At 39.9% G+C, this 16,676-nt stretch overlaps 1 pseudogene; it reads right to left on the bottom strand.

Annotated features, from left to right (window-relative positions):
* LOC137079108 (E3 ubiquitin-protein ligase TRIM39-like) overlaps window positions 1–13,753 on the bottom strand; it is a 15,615-nt pseudogene extending 1,862 nt beyond the window's left edge.
* Between the last annotated feature and the right edge of the window lie 2,923 nt (window positions 13,754–16,676).

The following is a 16,676-nucleotide window of genomic DNA, read 5'->3' as shown; positions in this document are numbered from 1 at the left end:
ATGGAGATTTGTGGGATGCACGTCCAGGGCACGAAGATCCCATTCCACCACATCCCAAAGATGCTCTATTGGGTTGAGATCTGGTGACTGTGGCGGCCATTTTAGTACAGTCAAATGATTGGAGATTTGTGACATGGTGCATTATCCTGCTGGAAGTAGCCTTCAGAGGATGGGGACATGGTGGTCATAAAGGGATGGACATGGTCAGAAACAATGCTCAGGTAGGCCGTGGCATATAAAAAGATGCTACAATGATATAAACAACGATGTACGATATAACAATACGATATATTACGATATAAAGGATGATATAAACAATTGGCACTAAGGGGCCTAAAGTATGCCATGAAAACTTCCCCCACACCATTACACCACCACCAGCAGCCTGCACAGTGGTAACAAGGAATGAGGGATCCATGTTCTCATTCTGTTTACACCAAATTCTGGCTCTACCATCTGAATGTCTCAACAGAAATCGAGACTCATCAGACCAGGCAACATTTTTCCTTCAACTGTCCAATTTTGGTGAGCTCGTGCAAATTGTAGCCTCTTTTTCCTATTTGTAGTGGAGATGAGTGGTACCCGGTGGGGTCTTCTGCTGTTGTAGCTAATCCGCCTAAAGGTTGTGTGTGTTGTGGCTTCACAAATGCTTTGCTGCATACCTCGGTTGTAACGAGTGGTTATTTCAGTCGAAGTTGCTCTTCTATCAGCTTGAATCAGTCGGCCCATTCTCCTCTGACCAATACCATTAACAAGGCATTTTCTCTCACAGGACTGCCGCATACTGGATGTTTTTCCCTTTTCACACCATTCTTTGTAAACCCTAGAAATGGTTGTTAGTGAAAATCTCACAAAACTGAGTAGATTGTGAAATACTCAGACCGGCCGGTCTGGCACCAACAACCATGCCACGCTCAAAATTGCTTAAATCACCTTTCTTTCCCATTTGTTTTGACCAGGACCACACCCCTAAATGCATTGAAACTACTGCGATGTTATTGGTTGATTAGATTATGCATTCATGTGAAATATTGAATAGGTGTTCCTAATAATCATTTAGGTGAGTGTGTGTGTGTGTGTGTGTGTGTGTGTGTGTGTGTGTGTGTGTATATATATATATATATATATATATATATATATATATATATATATATATATATATATATATATATATATATGGCATGGTTGTTGGTACCACTGGGTACCACTCATCTCCACTACAAATAGGAAAAAGAGGTTACAGTTTGCACAAGCTCACCAAAATTGGACAGTTGAAGACTGGAAAAATGTTGCCTGGTCTGATGAGTCTCGATTTCTGTTGAGACATTCAGATGGTAGAGCCAGAATTTGGCGTAAACAGAATGAGAACATGGATCCCTCATGCCTTGTTACCGCTGTGCAGGCTGGTGGTGGTGGTGTAATGGTGTGGGGGATGTTTTCTTGGCACTTTTCTTCTTGGCACTTTTTCTTCTTGGCCAATTGGGCATCGTTTAAATGTCACGGCCTACCTGAGCATTGTTTCTGACCATGTCCACCCCTTTATGACCACCATGTGCCCATCCTCTGATGGCTACTTCCAGCAGGATAATGCACCATGTCACAAAGCTTGAATCATTTCAAATTGGTTTCTTGAACATGACAATGAGTTGACTGTACTAAAATGGCCGCCACAGTCACCAGATCTCAACCCAATAGAGCATCTTTGGGATGTGGTGGAACGGGAGCTTCGTGCCCTGGATGTGCATCCCACAAATCTCCATCAACTGCAAGATGCTATCCTATCAATATGGGCCAACATTTCTAAAGAATGCTTTCAGCACCTTGTTGAATCAATGCCACGTAGAATTAAGGCAGATCTGAAGGTGAAAGGGGGTCAACACAGTTATTAGTATATATTAATATAGTGTTTCTAATAATGCTTTAGGTGAGTGTGTGTGTGTGTGTGTGTGTGTATATATATATATGTATATATATGTATATATATATATATATATATATATATATATATATATATATATATATATATATATATATATATATATATATATATATATAAGACAAAGGGTGTCATGTAATGGGAGTGGTGTCCACTCCATTATATGGTGCCCGTCTCTCTTCGGTGCTCTCAGGAACACATTCCACATGATCAACTGCTCCACATGATCAAAGTCACACAGCAAAGCCTTCGTGCTTTAGTCATGTGGAAAGATTCTTGGTATATGTCCTAAAGGCCGGTGTTGTTCATCATTTTACGTTAATGACAGAGTTTTCCCTCGTGGGCTTAGGAGCGATCATGAGCGGTCGCTGGACATGTGTGGCAAGTCCAACAGCTCTCATGGCACATAATCCCCTAAAAATGATGAAGCACTTCCTGGCAGACCTCAAGGTCACCATGTGCTTGTTCGGTCAGACAACACATCAACTGGCGCTTACATAAATCATCAGGGGGGTCAGTTGTTTGTTTGTTTTGGGTCTCCTAGGACAGTGGTTTTCAAACCTTTCAAACCATTTTGTATGTCTCCTTCACGTAACACACCTGATTCAACTCATGAGCTCATTAGTAGAGACTGCAAGACCTGAAGTGGGTGTGCCAAATATGGGAGACATATAAAATGTGCAGGGGTCCTCCAGGACAGGTTTGAAAACCCCTGTCCTAGGAAAGGGTATCCTGCATCAAGTGGGAGTTTGAGGCCATCTCACTTGCTTATGAGGCGGCTGGTCAGCCTTCACCTTTGGCTGTATGGGCTCACTCTACCAGGGGTATGACTGCTTCTAAAGCTTTATTATCCAGAGTTTCCCTTCAAGGTATTTGTGATGCGGCAGGCTGGTCCTTCCCACATACATTTGTTAGGTTCTATGAACTGGATGTTGTCTCCACTCCTGGGACACAGGTGCTATCGTAATAGTGTCTTTCGGATGAGACGTTAAACCGAGGTCCCGACTCTCTGTGGTCGTTAAAAATCCCAGGATGTCCTTCGATAAAGAGTAGGGGTTTAACTCCGGCATCCTGGCAAAATTTGCCCATTGGCCCCTGTCCATCATGGCTTCCTAATAATCCCCATCTCCTGATTGGCTTAATCACTCGGTCTCCTCTCCACCAATCAGCTGGTGTGTGGTGAGCGTTCTGGCGCAATATGGCTGCCGTCGCATCATCCAGATGGGTGATGCACATTGGTGGGGGTTGAGGAGATTCACCCTTCTATGTAAAGCGCTTTGAGTGCCTAGAAAAGCACTATATAAATGTAACAAATTATTAGTGTGCTTCGGTTTCACACATATGGTCACTTGTTCTTATGGCGATGTGGGTATTGTGTTCTCACAGCGTTTCAACGCAATGGGAATTTCCTTGAAAGAGAATGTCTCTGTTACGTGTGTAAGCTTAGTTCCTTCCTAAATTGTCTTAATGGTCCTTCTGAGGTGGGAAATCTTTTACGATAGTGTATTTTGTAGTGATTGTGTATCATTGACATGATGTCAGTTTGTACAGATATAGTTTTGTCATGCGCTTTACATGTCACTAAAGTTCACATAATACTTATTTAACTCGTCATGAGTTAAAGATAAACGTTAAGTGATTTTATAATAATGTGATAATCACCAGTACATTACAGATGCTAAAATTTTACTTTTTTGACAAATGTATTTTATTAGTTACCAGCAAAAATCTTATATTGATATTCACATACCCGTTTGACTGAGTTTTTCATTTAGTGTCTCATGAGTTTTCTTCAGTTGAGTCAGCGCTCTATACAGAGAGTTCACATTCACTTCAGAGTCAATCTTGATCTCAGTCCAGTTGTCGGAGCACATCTACAGCAGGAGAGAGAGTACTGTTATATATACTTGTTCTCCCTCTGCTGACACACTCAGTTCAGTTCATGGATCTCTCTTCTCTAAGTCAAATCAAAGGCGGCAGGTTTTAATGTTTACCGAAGAGTACAAAGTTTAGCTGAACATTTATTTTTTAATGGTGAAAGAGTCAAGGTAAGATTACATTAACATTTAATACTAAGATTTGATAACTGATTTACAATAGGAATATTAACTCACCAACTGAAATATCCAGTGATGCTACTTATACCTTTTTTTGTCCAATTTCATTGTTTTGATTTAAACTTTCATTTAAGTGATTTATGTAATTCATTGACTGACAAGACTAGAAGCATTTTTCCATTTTGCATTTTTAACATCTTAGGTATATGAATAAAACTGAATGTGTGTATATTTGGAAATGTAATATATTTTGCAAAATGTTACAATTGATCATTTTACAAAAAAAAAAAAAAAAAATCTTGTACTTTACTGTATTTTCCACCCTAAATCCATTTAAATTCTGTATTTATTTATGTTAACCTCTACCCACACATTTTTCAAGAAGCAGCCCACCCGACACCCTTAAACCAATGCACTTACACACTCAATCGCATTCATAGTATCATGTCTAGGTAAGATGGCCAATGCTACCACCAGGATACCAAGACCAATAATCATCCTGTTTGAAATGTGGATGGTTCGAGATGAAGTAAGGAAACTGGAGGTTAGAGTCTGCAAAAAGAAAAATAGTAAGTTCAAGGAACACTTCTCGAAGAAAGATCACAAGTTGTGGCCTAAAGTGCAAGAAGATGAATGATTTGAATAATTTTTCAACTCACCTTTCTCAGCTTTACTGACTGTTTGATCTCTTGAATCTTCTTCATTCTGTCCTGGATTATCTGATGAATGTCTGTCTGTATCTGAACCAGTTGACAATACATACAGAGAAAAACACAGACACATTTATCATACTAAGGGTGATCTGATTGTAACGGTGTGGATTATCCCGATGGATTTTCTCGGCCTGCACCCTCTCTCACATCACAAGCTCTGGAGCTCCCAGTTGAGTTCGCTTCACCATGGTGGGTGGCAATCCCTTTGTCATGTGTGCGGAGATTGCAGCCCTACTGGTGAAGGGTATGGTCGAGCCGATCCCTCCAGCTGAGATGAAGTCCGGCTTTTACCACCCCTACTTCATTGTACCCAAGAAGAGTACATTAAATGTAAATGTAAGAGTGGTGGGTTACGACCAATCATGGACCTGCACAGCTTGAATTCATTTAAGAAGTTGACAGCCAAACACATCTTCGAATGCGTTCATCCATCGGATTGGTTTGCAGCGATCGACCATAAGGGCATGTACTTTCATGTCAAGTCAAGTCACCTTTATTTATATAGCGCTTTTTACAGGAAAATAATGCAACAATTTAATAGAAAGTAATATAGTTAAATATTTAGTGTCTCCATTCTTCCTCAACACAGACAGCTTGCTTTCAAAGGGCGGGCATACCAGTTCACGGTTCTCCTATTAGGGTTGTCCCTGTCTCCTCACGTCTTTACAAAGGTCATGGAGGCAATCCTTGTAACTCTCAGGCAGCACAGGATTCGCATTCTGAACTATCTCCACCACTGGCTTATACTAGCTCATTTTCGAGATCAGTTATGCGAACACAGGGACCTGGTTCTCCGCCACCTCTCCAGTCTGGACCTTCAGGTCAACTGGGAAAGGAGCAAACTCTCCCCTGTGCTTCTCTTTTCTTGGTGCGGAAATTGACTCAGTCACCATGTAAGAGCTTAAGAGTGAGCACAGCTTAAGAGTGAGCATGTGCGCGCACAGTCACTGCTGAACTGAGTCAATTCGAGGGCAAGATAGTGGTTCCACTGAAACTATTTCAAAGTCTCCTGGGGCATATGGCATCCACAGCAGTCGTCACGCTGTTCGGGTTTCCTTTATATGAGACCGCTTTAGCATTAGCTTTACAACCGAGAAAAGATATGGGCATGGCAGCAAGACATACTCCAGGAGTAAGTCACTTTGGCCCGCCACCAAACCTTCACTCTATGGCCGAAACTCTCACTGGAGTACACTTAGACTGCATTTTGTTGTATCAATGGATGCCTCCGCCATGGGCTGGGGCACCACGTGCAATTGACCTGCTGCCACAGGCTCCTGAATTTGAATTGAATTTGTTACACTTATAAAGCGCTTTTCTAGGCACTCAAATCGCTTTACATACAGAATGGAGAATCTCCTCAACCACCATCAGTATGCAGCATCCACCTGGATGATGCGACAGCAACCATATTGCGCCAGAACGCCCACCACACACCAGCTGATTGCTGGAGAGGAGACCAAGTAATGAAACCAATCAGGACCCCAACGCCTATGACATGTCAATTGCCTCGAGTTGCTAGCCGTACATCTGGCTCTGCACCATTTTTGGACATTACTGAAGGGCAAGAACATACTGTTCCGATCAGACAAAATGGTGACAATAGCATATATCAACCATCTGGTTCTGGACAAGCTCAGAGAGGACAAGGCGCAGGTCATTTTGGTTGTGCCTTATTGTCCCAACTAGACCGGGTTACCTGAACGGGTGCTCCTCACGAAAACCCCTCCATGGTCAATTTCTCTGAAGAAGGACCTCCTTTCTCAGAGACGAAGCACCCTTTGGCATCCGTGTCCCAACCTCTGGGGATGGAAGGGTTGAGTACCCTACACCCTCAGGTGGTGGCTATCATCACTTCAACTAAAGCCTTGTCCACGAGACACACAAATGATTTGAAGTGGAATCTCTTCATCACCTGGTACTCTTCTCGCTCAGAAGACCCCAGGAAATGCTCGATCGCCTCTCTGCTTTCCATCCTACAAGAAGGAAACTAAACCGAGACATTTAATTCTCAACAATGGACAAAATTAACTTTTAGGTGATTTCTTTAAAAAAAAGTGACATCAACATAACCTACACCAACGTCAACACACAGGAAGCATTTCATGTGGTGTTTAAAGTGTTTTGTTTGTAACTTTTTACCTTCTTCTCTTGATTCTCCTCCTCTATAGAACAGTGTTGTGAGTCCTGTGTTCTCCTTCAGTGCAGAACAGACACACACACGTCTGATCATCTCTGCAGAACAGCTCCAGAGGTTTCTCGTGTTTCTGGCATATATAATCCTCCAGATTTTCCACAGCATTGATGAGTTTGTGTTTCTTTAGACGTGGGACTCTGAGATGAGGCGCCAGATGTGTATCGCAGTAAGAGCATTGACACGTCAGGCAGGTCTTCACAGCTTTCTGCTTTCTTTTACCACAGACGTCACAGAACACCTCAGGTTCTCCTGGATTGAGCTTCTCCTTAAAGTGTTGCGCAACATCTCGGAGTATTGTATTAATCTTGAGATCAGGTCTTTTGATGAATTTTTCTTTACAGAGTGGACAGAAGCAGGTCTGTGTGTCCGTCCAGCACTTGCTCAGGCAGGATCTGCAGAAGTTGTGTCCACATGGAGTGGTGACTGGATCAGTGAACACTTCCAGACAGATGGAGCACTGGAGCTCCTCATTTAGTGCTGGACCACTGGAGGATGCCATGACTGAAAAGATAAGTAATGGCAATATATCATCTACAGTACATAATTAAACAAAATATGGGTTTGGCTGCAGAAAATAACTTTACTTGTACATGCACTTCAACAACAATGACAGCAGGTGGAAAATAAATTCCTAGAAGGGTACAACAGCGTTGAAGGCACCCCGAGGTACAATGTGCATTTGACTTTATTCTCTTTTAAACTACTAGATGACGTTAAACTTTTCTTAACAACCACTTTTGATGATGAACGTGAAAATTAGCTGATCCTTTACGTGATCGCCGAAACAACGCAGCTGATTCTGCGTTAATTTCATGGCTATGATTGGATAAGCTTGCATTTTACAATGAGCTCTGGCTTCCTATTGAGTACAACATGAGGGATTGTTTTGAAAGTCTCTCATCCACCCACAATTAATTGGAATGTTATTTTGTATTACTTGGCCTGGAGATCGGTGGATATAACTGCAAATTGTGCATCACTAACACACACACACACACACACACACACACACACACACACACACACACACACACACACACACACACACACACACACACACACACACACACACAAAGCCTCACTGCAGTCTGACAAATCAAAGCATGATCAAAACTTCCACGATTGTATTTTTCCTTCAAACATCAAGTCAAAAGAGCGAACAAAGCACATTAAGAAAGGAATGTTATTTCACTATTTGAGATTCACAGGCCTGCTGACGGGCTTCCGTTTTGGTAGCCTTTCTGGAAAACACATGGCCCATAACATTACATGTCTGATCACACATTGACAACACCACAAATAAAGGGTTCTCCAGCCTGTGACAGTGTGCTAAGTTATGTTCAGTTAGACACGCGTACACATAATCAATAGATATCAAACGATCTGTAACAATGCAATACTGACACATGTAAAAAATATTTTTTACTTACATAGCCCAAGTGTGTTACTTCTTTCATTCATGTAATCTCATCCTGTCTGCAAATTGAGTCTCTTGTTTAGAACAACAGATCCATGTTGAAATGAAGGAACAAACACACAATGTCTTCCCCACGTGAGCTGGATACTCAATAAAAATAAAGTTCAATTATTCTTTCATAATAATAGAATCTGAAGGAAGCTTTTGCCGAGATTGCGTTCTTCCACAACCAGGCACAGCGCAATTTCTTGCAATCTTCGTCATGTTTATTGCTTGGTAGCGCGATCTGTTTAGTTTCTATTACTTTTTCTATTACTCTATTACGCGATCTATTACTTTTTTAAATAATTTTGTTTCTGTATTTTTAAAATGAAGATTTTAATGACAGTATATTCATTGAACAAAAAAAAATATTCTTTTATTTATCAAAGTAAACCAAAAACAGTGCAAACTTTGCTAAAGTGATTGTTTTGAGTGTGTATTAACTTGGACATTATTAAAAACATGGCTAAAGTAATTGTATAATTGTCTTTTGCCCCGTGCTGGTTTTACTCACAAAATAAACCACTTTTATGATTTATTTTCACACAAAATCTGTTGCTCCATCAATGTTCAATACAAACATACAGTCTTGTTCAAAATAATAGCAGTACAACGTGACTAACCAGAATAATCAAGGTTTTTAGTATATTTTTTATTGCTACGTGGCAAACAAGTTACCAGTAGGTTCAGTAGATTCTCAGAAAACAAACAAGACCCAGCATTCATGATATGCACGCTCTTAAGGCTGTGCAATTGGGCAATTAGTTGAATTAGTTGAAAGGGGTGTGTTCAAAAAAATAGCAGTGTGGCATTCAATCACTGAGGTCATCAATTTTGTGAAGAAACAGGTGTGAATCAGGTGGCCCCTATTTAAGGATGAAGCCAACACTTGTTGAACATGCATTTGAAAGCTGAGGAAAATGGGTCGTTCAAGACATTGTTCAGAAGAACAGCGTACTTTGATTAAAAAGTTGATTAGAGAGGGGAAAACCTATAAAGAGGTGCAAAAAATGATAGGCTGTTCAGCTAAAATGATCTCCAATGCCTTAAAATGGAGAGCAAAACCAGAGAGACGTGGAAGAAAACGGAAGACAACCATCAAAATGGATTGAAGAATAACCAGAATGGCAAAGGCTCAGCCAATGATCACCTCCAGGATGATCAAAGACAGTCTGGAGTTACCTGTAAGTACTGTGACAGTTAGAAGACGTCTGTGTGAAGCTAATCTATTTTCAAGAATCCCCCGCAAAGTCCCTCTGTTAAAAAAAGGCATGTGCAGAAGAGGTTACAATTTGCCAAAGAACACATCAACTGGCCTAAAGAGAAATGGAGGAACATTTTGTGGACTGATGAGAGTAAAATTGTTCTTTTTGGGTCCAAGGGCCACAGGCAGTTTGTGAGACGACCCCCAAACTCTGAATTCAAGCCACAGTACACAGTGAAGACAGTGAAGCATGGAGGTGCAAGCATCATGATATGGGCATGTTTCTCCTACTATGGTGTTGGGCCTATTTATCGCATACCAGGGATCGTGGATCAGTTTGCATGTGTTAAAATACTTGAAGAGGTCATGTTACCCTATGCTGAAGAGGACATGCCCTTGAAACGGTTGTTTCAACAAGACAATGACCCAAAACACACTAGTAAACGGGCAAAGTCTTGGTTCCAAACCAACAAAATTAATGTTATGGAGTGGCCAGCCCAATCTCCAGACCTTAATCCAATTGAGGACTTGTGGGGTGATATCAAAAATGCTGTTTCTGAAGCAAAACCAAGAAATGTGAATGAATTGTGGAATGTTGTTAAAGAATCATGGAGTGGAATAACAGCTGAGAGGTGCCACAAGTTGGTTGACTCCATGCCACAGATGTCAAGCAGTTTTAAAAAACTGTGGTCATACAACTAAATATTAGTTTAGTGATTCACAGGATTGCTAAATCCCAGAAAAAAAAAAAAAAATGTACAAAATAGTTTTGAGTTTGTACAGTCAAAGGTAGACACTGCTATTTTTTTGAACACACCCCTTTCAACTAATTGCCCAATTGCACAGCCTTAAGAGCGTGCATATCATGAATGCTGGGTCTCATTTGTTTTCTGAGAATCTACTGAACCTACTGGTAACTTGTTTGCCACGTAGCAATAAAAAATATACTAAAAACCTTGATTATTCTGGTTAGTCACATTGTACTGCTATTATTTTGAACAAGACTGTATATATTTGTTTCTGCCATCATAAACTATGGGAGTAATCAGAGAAATCAGAAAATGCATTTATTGCTATTTTACTTCTTAGCACACAAACAATTTCATATAATAAATAGGTCCTTAAAAAAAATTGGTATATTGTGATTAAGTTCATTATTTTCCATAATGTAATGATAAAAATTAAACTTTCGTATATTTTAGATTCATTGCATACCAACTGAAATATTTCAGGTCTTTTATTATTTTAATACGGATGATTTTGGCATACAGCTCATGAAAACCCCAAATACCTGTCTCAAAAAATTAGCATATCACGAAAAGGTTCTCTAAACGAGCTATTAACCTAATCATCTGAATCAACTAATTAACTCTAAACACCTGCAAAAGATTCCTGAGGCTTTTAAAAACTCCCAGCCTGGTTCATTACTCAAAACCGCAATCATGGGTAAGACTGCCGACCTGACTGCTGTCCAGAAGGCCATCATTGACACCCTCAAGCGAGAGGGTAAGACACAGAAATACATTTCTGAACCAATAGGCTGTTCCCAGAGTGCTGTATCAAGGCACCTCAGTGGGAAGTCTGTGGGAAGGAAAAAGTGTGGCAAAAAACGCTGCACAACGAGAAGAGGTGACCGGACCCTGAGGAAGATTGTGGAGAAGGGCCGATTCCAGACCTTGGGGGACCTGCGGAAGCAGTGGACTGAGTCTGGAGTAGAAACATCCAGAGCCGCCGTGCACAGGCGTGTGCAGGAAATGGGCTACAGGTGCCGCATTCCCCAGGTCAAGACACTTTTGGGCTCCAGAGAAGCAGCACTGGACTGTTGCTCAGTGGTCCAAAGTACTTTTTTTGGATGAAAGCAAATTTGGCATGTCATTGGGAAATCAAGGTGCCAGAGTCTGGAGGAAGACTGGGGAGAAGGAAATGCCAAAATGCCTGAAGTCCAGTGTCAAGTACCCACAGTCAGTGATGGTCTGGGGTGCCATGTCAGCTGCTGGTGTTGGTCCACTGTGTTTTATCAAGGGTAGGGTCAATGCAGCTAGCTATCAGGAGATTTTGGAGCACTTCATGCTTCCATCTGCTGAAAAGCTTTATGGAGATGAAGATTTGGTTTTTCAGCACTACCTGGCACCTGCTAATAGTGCCAAAACCACTGGTAAATGGTTTACTGACCATGGTATTACTGTGCTCAATTGGCCTGCCAACTCTCCTGACCTGAACCCCATAGAGAATCTGTGGGATATTGTGAAGAGAAAGTTGAGAGACGTAAGACCCAACACTCTGGATGAGCTTAAGGCCGCTATCGAAGCATCCTGGGCCTCCATAACACCTCAGCAGCGCCACAGGCTGATCGCCTCCATGCCACGCCGCAGTGAAGCAGTCATTTCTGCAAGAGGATTCCCGACCAAGTATTGAGTGCAGAACTGAACATAATTATTTGAAGGTTGACTTTTTTTGTATTAAAAACACTTTTCTTTTTTTGGTCGGATGAAATATGCTATTTTTGAGACGGGTATTTGGGGTTTTCATGAGCTGTATGCCAAAATCATCAGTATTAAAACAATAAAATACCTGAAATATTTCAGTTGCTGTGCAATGAATCTAAAATATATGAAAGTTTAATTTTTATCATTACATTATGGAAAATAATGAACTTTATCACAATATGCTATTTTTTTTGAGAAGGACCTGTACAATTTCATGTTATTTTTTTAAAAACATAACTTTTAAAAAATATATATTTTTTTTTATTATTCTATTTATTTTAATGTTTGTATTCCCCAGGATGCATCACCAGTTTGGGGTATAAATTAATTTTAAAAATAAAGCTTAATTGGCAATGTGTGTTAAAACATTTTAGCCACAGTTTTTTTTATTTTTTTTATTCTCTCATAACTTATACCAAACATTATTTGTAAATTTCTGTTGAACAATAGGTATAATGCCTATTTATAAATATATAAAATATATAATAGCCTACAATATCATAGGCTATTTAATTCACACATTTCTAAGGAACTATAAATGATTATTATGACCAAAACTTTGTTGAAAAACCTGTTGTACACAATCTACTTCATCCCTTCTGTTTTCTGATTGATAGTTTAGCTATTTTTTTATGTTATTGTTAATGTCGAATATGATACAACAGGCCTTTGGGGAACATTTATTTGTCCATCTGTCATGTATCATTGGGTTGCAATTAATATAAGCCAAAAAGCCTGATGTTTAAATATGATACTTAACATATTACAGACAAATTATGTAAAAATGTAATTCATAAAATTTCAACATAAATGAAATAAGCTTAACAAGTAATTTCCCTCCAAATATTGTAAATATGTGAAATATATCTACTTTTATCTGAGGGTGAGTATAGTTGCCTCTAAATATGGTCATGTTGTTTTTTAATGTTACTCATTAGCGAAACAATTAATGTATGAACATAGTCACCAGATCTAAATATTTGCAATAAACACTTTCACCAAACATGAAACCAAGAAATGAGACCTACTTTCCTTGCCTCTCCCCACAGCCTCTGAAATGTTTGTATCACCCAGGATACATTGTCAATTATAGGGTCAAGGTGTGCCTTTAGCACTGTTGTATCCTATTTAATCTTGTAAACTGGTTTAACTTGTGAATTAACTTCTATATTTTCCCTTTAAAAAACCCTGAATCATGTAATCACTGAATCATGAGCCTAGATATAAAAAGACAAACCAATAAACACAGTTTTTTAATAAAAATACTTGATTGTCACATTTGTGCTAAAAGAAAAAAAAAAGTCTTGGAGTGTGTAAGAGGTCTTTACATCAATATTATCATAGGCAAAGTTCTTGCAAAATAAAGACAACACAAAAAGGGTGATATTATTATTAATATAATAATTCTTATAGAAAATCATTTCTAAGTGGTTGTCCCAGAAAATATTTCTCACCACAAATAAATAGATGTAAACACTACCTGTAGTTCCATGACTTACCTGAGTGTATATCAGCTGAGATCACTAGTTTCAGTGTGTGTGAATAAAGAGGTGTTTGTCTGAAGAAGCTTCAGTTCGTCTGTTTTATTAAGTTTCACCTTCACTGACGTCTTTCACTGCAGTTCACTTTCACTTTCACTTCAGCTGCAGAGATGCAGTAGTGATCCTCCGCCCGTGATCATGAATATGGAGCAGTTATGAATTCATCCCTGCTGAGACTGTAAATATAGTAAAGGTGGGTCGCCTACAGAGGTTCGGGCTGCAGGGTTGCCGAATGACTAAAGAAACGATAGAAAACTGTACGTTTCTCATCTATAACCGCCTACTGCTACTTATACCAACGGCGGAACTAGTCCTACGCGCAGTTACAATAGCAAAATATGTGGGAGAGCGTTGCTTTAATGTGACTATTTGTATTGCAATGGGTAGCACTTCAAAGCCAAAACCAAATCAAAACTAGTTAGCAAATAATTTGCAATTGAAAGAATTTAATGACAAAATCTGGTTATGGTTACACTTAAAATATTTACAAAGTAGATGTATGAGATGATAAAAATGTATACCATTAATCGTACCCAGCATGAATAGAATGTTATGCGAGAGAAAGAAAGAGAGACATCATTCCTTATTTATAGAGTTATCTATATCAACCACACGTCATCCGTTTGCATTTTCTTCTGATTATTGGTTCAAAAGAGCAGCTTAAAGGTGGGGGAAGTGATATCTGGTAACCGTTGTTGATATTTCAAATCACCAAAACAAACACGCCCCTACCCCCAAAAAGGGTCCCGCCCCTATTTTGATAGCTCCGCCCCACACATGCGTAACCCAGGCAATGACTATGGCAGAATCTGTGTGTAGTAGGTCGAACATTCAATGAAAAAGTCGCCCCTTCCATCACAAAAACATAAACCGTTCTCATGAACGACTCTATAGTACACGAGCCGACAGTCCAGCTAACGACATATTACAATTATGACCAGATTAGAGTTATAGCGATCACAAAACACAAACCGTTCTCATGAACGACTCTATAGTACACGAGCCGACAGTCCAGCTAACGACATATTACAATTATGACCAGATTAGAGTTATAGCGATCACAAAACACAAACCGCTCTCATGAACAACTTGATAGAACACGAGCCGACAGTCCAGCTAACGACATATTACAATTATGACCAGATTAGAGTTATAGCGATCACAAAAACACAAACCGTTCTCATGAACAACTCGATAGAACACGAGCCGACAGTCCAGCTAACGACATATTACAATTATGACCAGATTAGAGTTATAGCGATCACAAAACACAAACCGTTCTCATGAACGACTCGATAGAACACGAGCCGACAGTCCAGCTGACGACATATTACAATTATGACCAGATTAGAGTTATAGCGATCACAAAACACAAACCGCTCTCATGAACAACTCGATAGTACACGAGCCGACAGTCCAGCTAACGACATATTACAATTATGACCAGATTAGAGTTATAGCAATCACAAAAACACAAACCGTTCTCATGATCAACTCGATAGAACACGAGCCGACAGTCCAGCTAACGACATATTACAATTATGACCAGATTAGAGTTATAGCGATCACAAAAACACAAACCGTTCTCATGAACAACTCGATATTACACAAGCACAATAGTGCAACTAATGACATATTACAATTATGACCGGATGGGTTATATAGATGAAAAGAGGAAACAAACATATATTAGGAGTATAGTATCTTACCTGTCGGACACATTTTGTGAGCTGACGCTTGAAGCACACAGGGAGGGGGTGTGGGAATGATCGGGTCTTTATCATCGCTGAAGTTAGCCACCACAATATGATCGCAAATGGACTAACAAGCGAACATGACACACGAGCATAGTCAAGCAAAAGCCAGCAAACAGTATATTAGGCTAGTTCTCGGCTAATGTCCGTCATGTGTAACTCGTGTGTTTTGAATAATGATGTGCACAGAGCGAGAGCGAGCGCTCTTCTCACCATTAGTAGACACGCCCCTTACCTGCTGATTGGCTACAAGTTTGCAATTCCACTCGGCCCGAGTCCTTTTTCTAAAACAGTTTTGAAATAACACTTACCCCACCTTTAAGCTTCCTGTCTTACATACTCTTAGATCCTAAATCTCATTCTCTATTTTGCATATTCAATCTGTCACAATGTGTTTAGTTTCGTCACCTGTCAGAATCCATTGCGTTTAGTGTTGATGCTCAACCTGGTGAAACATCTAAAGGCGTGGTATTTGGATTCAGTTGATCATAAAGAAACTCTCCATCATTGATTGTGTTTGTGCTGTTTCAGCCTCTAGGGGACGCTGTGGTGGGGAAAGAGTTGACAGTCAAGATCACGTTCCTGAACTGATATTGTCTTTCTGTGTGTCAGTGATGTGGAGAAGCTTGCGACGGTTCCACTGATGGAGAAGTTTGTTCCCACCGTCTCCGGCTCTCAGAAGCTCCTGCATCGATGGACTGCCGTCAGCTCACTCAGGTGCACGGATTCACTGATATTGAGCTCAAACCAAAGTCAAAAACACTGGCATTGTGAAGTCTTCTAATGCTCTCGCTTCTCTTGAAGAATATGCACTCGATTGAAGAGTCATCTACACTGAATTATAATATTAGTATTTTTATTCACAACTGATGTAAGTTAATAATAAAGATCCCGCATGTTTTATTCATATCCTGTCTGTTGTAATGTCTACGTGAGCAGATCGTTCGCCAATGTGTTTGTGTAATAATAAGCAAGCTGTTGAGCTTACAAGAAATCAGTCCAAATTAGCATTGAACACTTGTCTTTAATCAGATGCCGCAGTTATTACAATATAAACCACAAACCACAACATTTTACAAGACATTCAGTGTTGGTTGAGTTCACCCAAGGGATAGTTCACCCGAAAGCGAGAATTGTCGTCATTTACTCACCCAAGTCAAGCTGTTCCAAACCTGTATAAGTTTCTTTGTTCTGCTGAACACAAAAGAAGATATTTTAAAGAATGTTTGTAACAAAGCAGAGAGAGCAACCATTCACTATCATGGAATTTTTCCCTATGTAGCGACTCGGGCGAATCAAACACACAATCGGCAGTTACATTTAACAAAT

Source organism: Pseudorasbora parva, chromosome 6, assembly GCF_024679245.1.
Source record: "Pseudorasbora parva isolate DD20220531a chromosome 6, ASM2467924v1, whole genome shotgun sequence".
Classification (NCBI taxonomy): domain Eukaryota; kingdom Metazoa; phylum Chordata; class Actinopteri; order Cypriniformes; family Gobionidae; genus Pseudorasbora; species Pseudorasbora parva.
The sequence above is the reverse complement of the archived record's forward strand: the minus strand, read 5'-3'. Positions and strand labels throughout refer to the sequence as shown.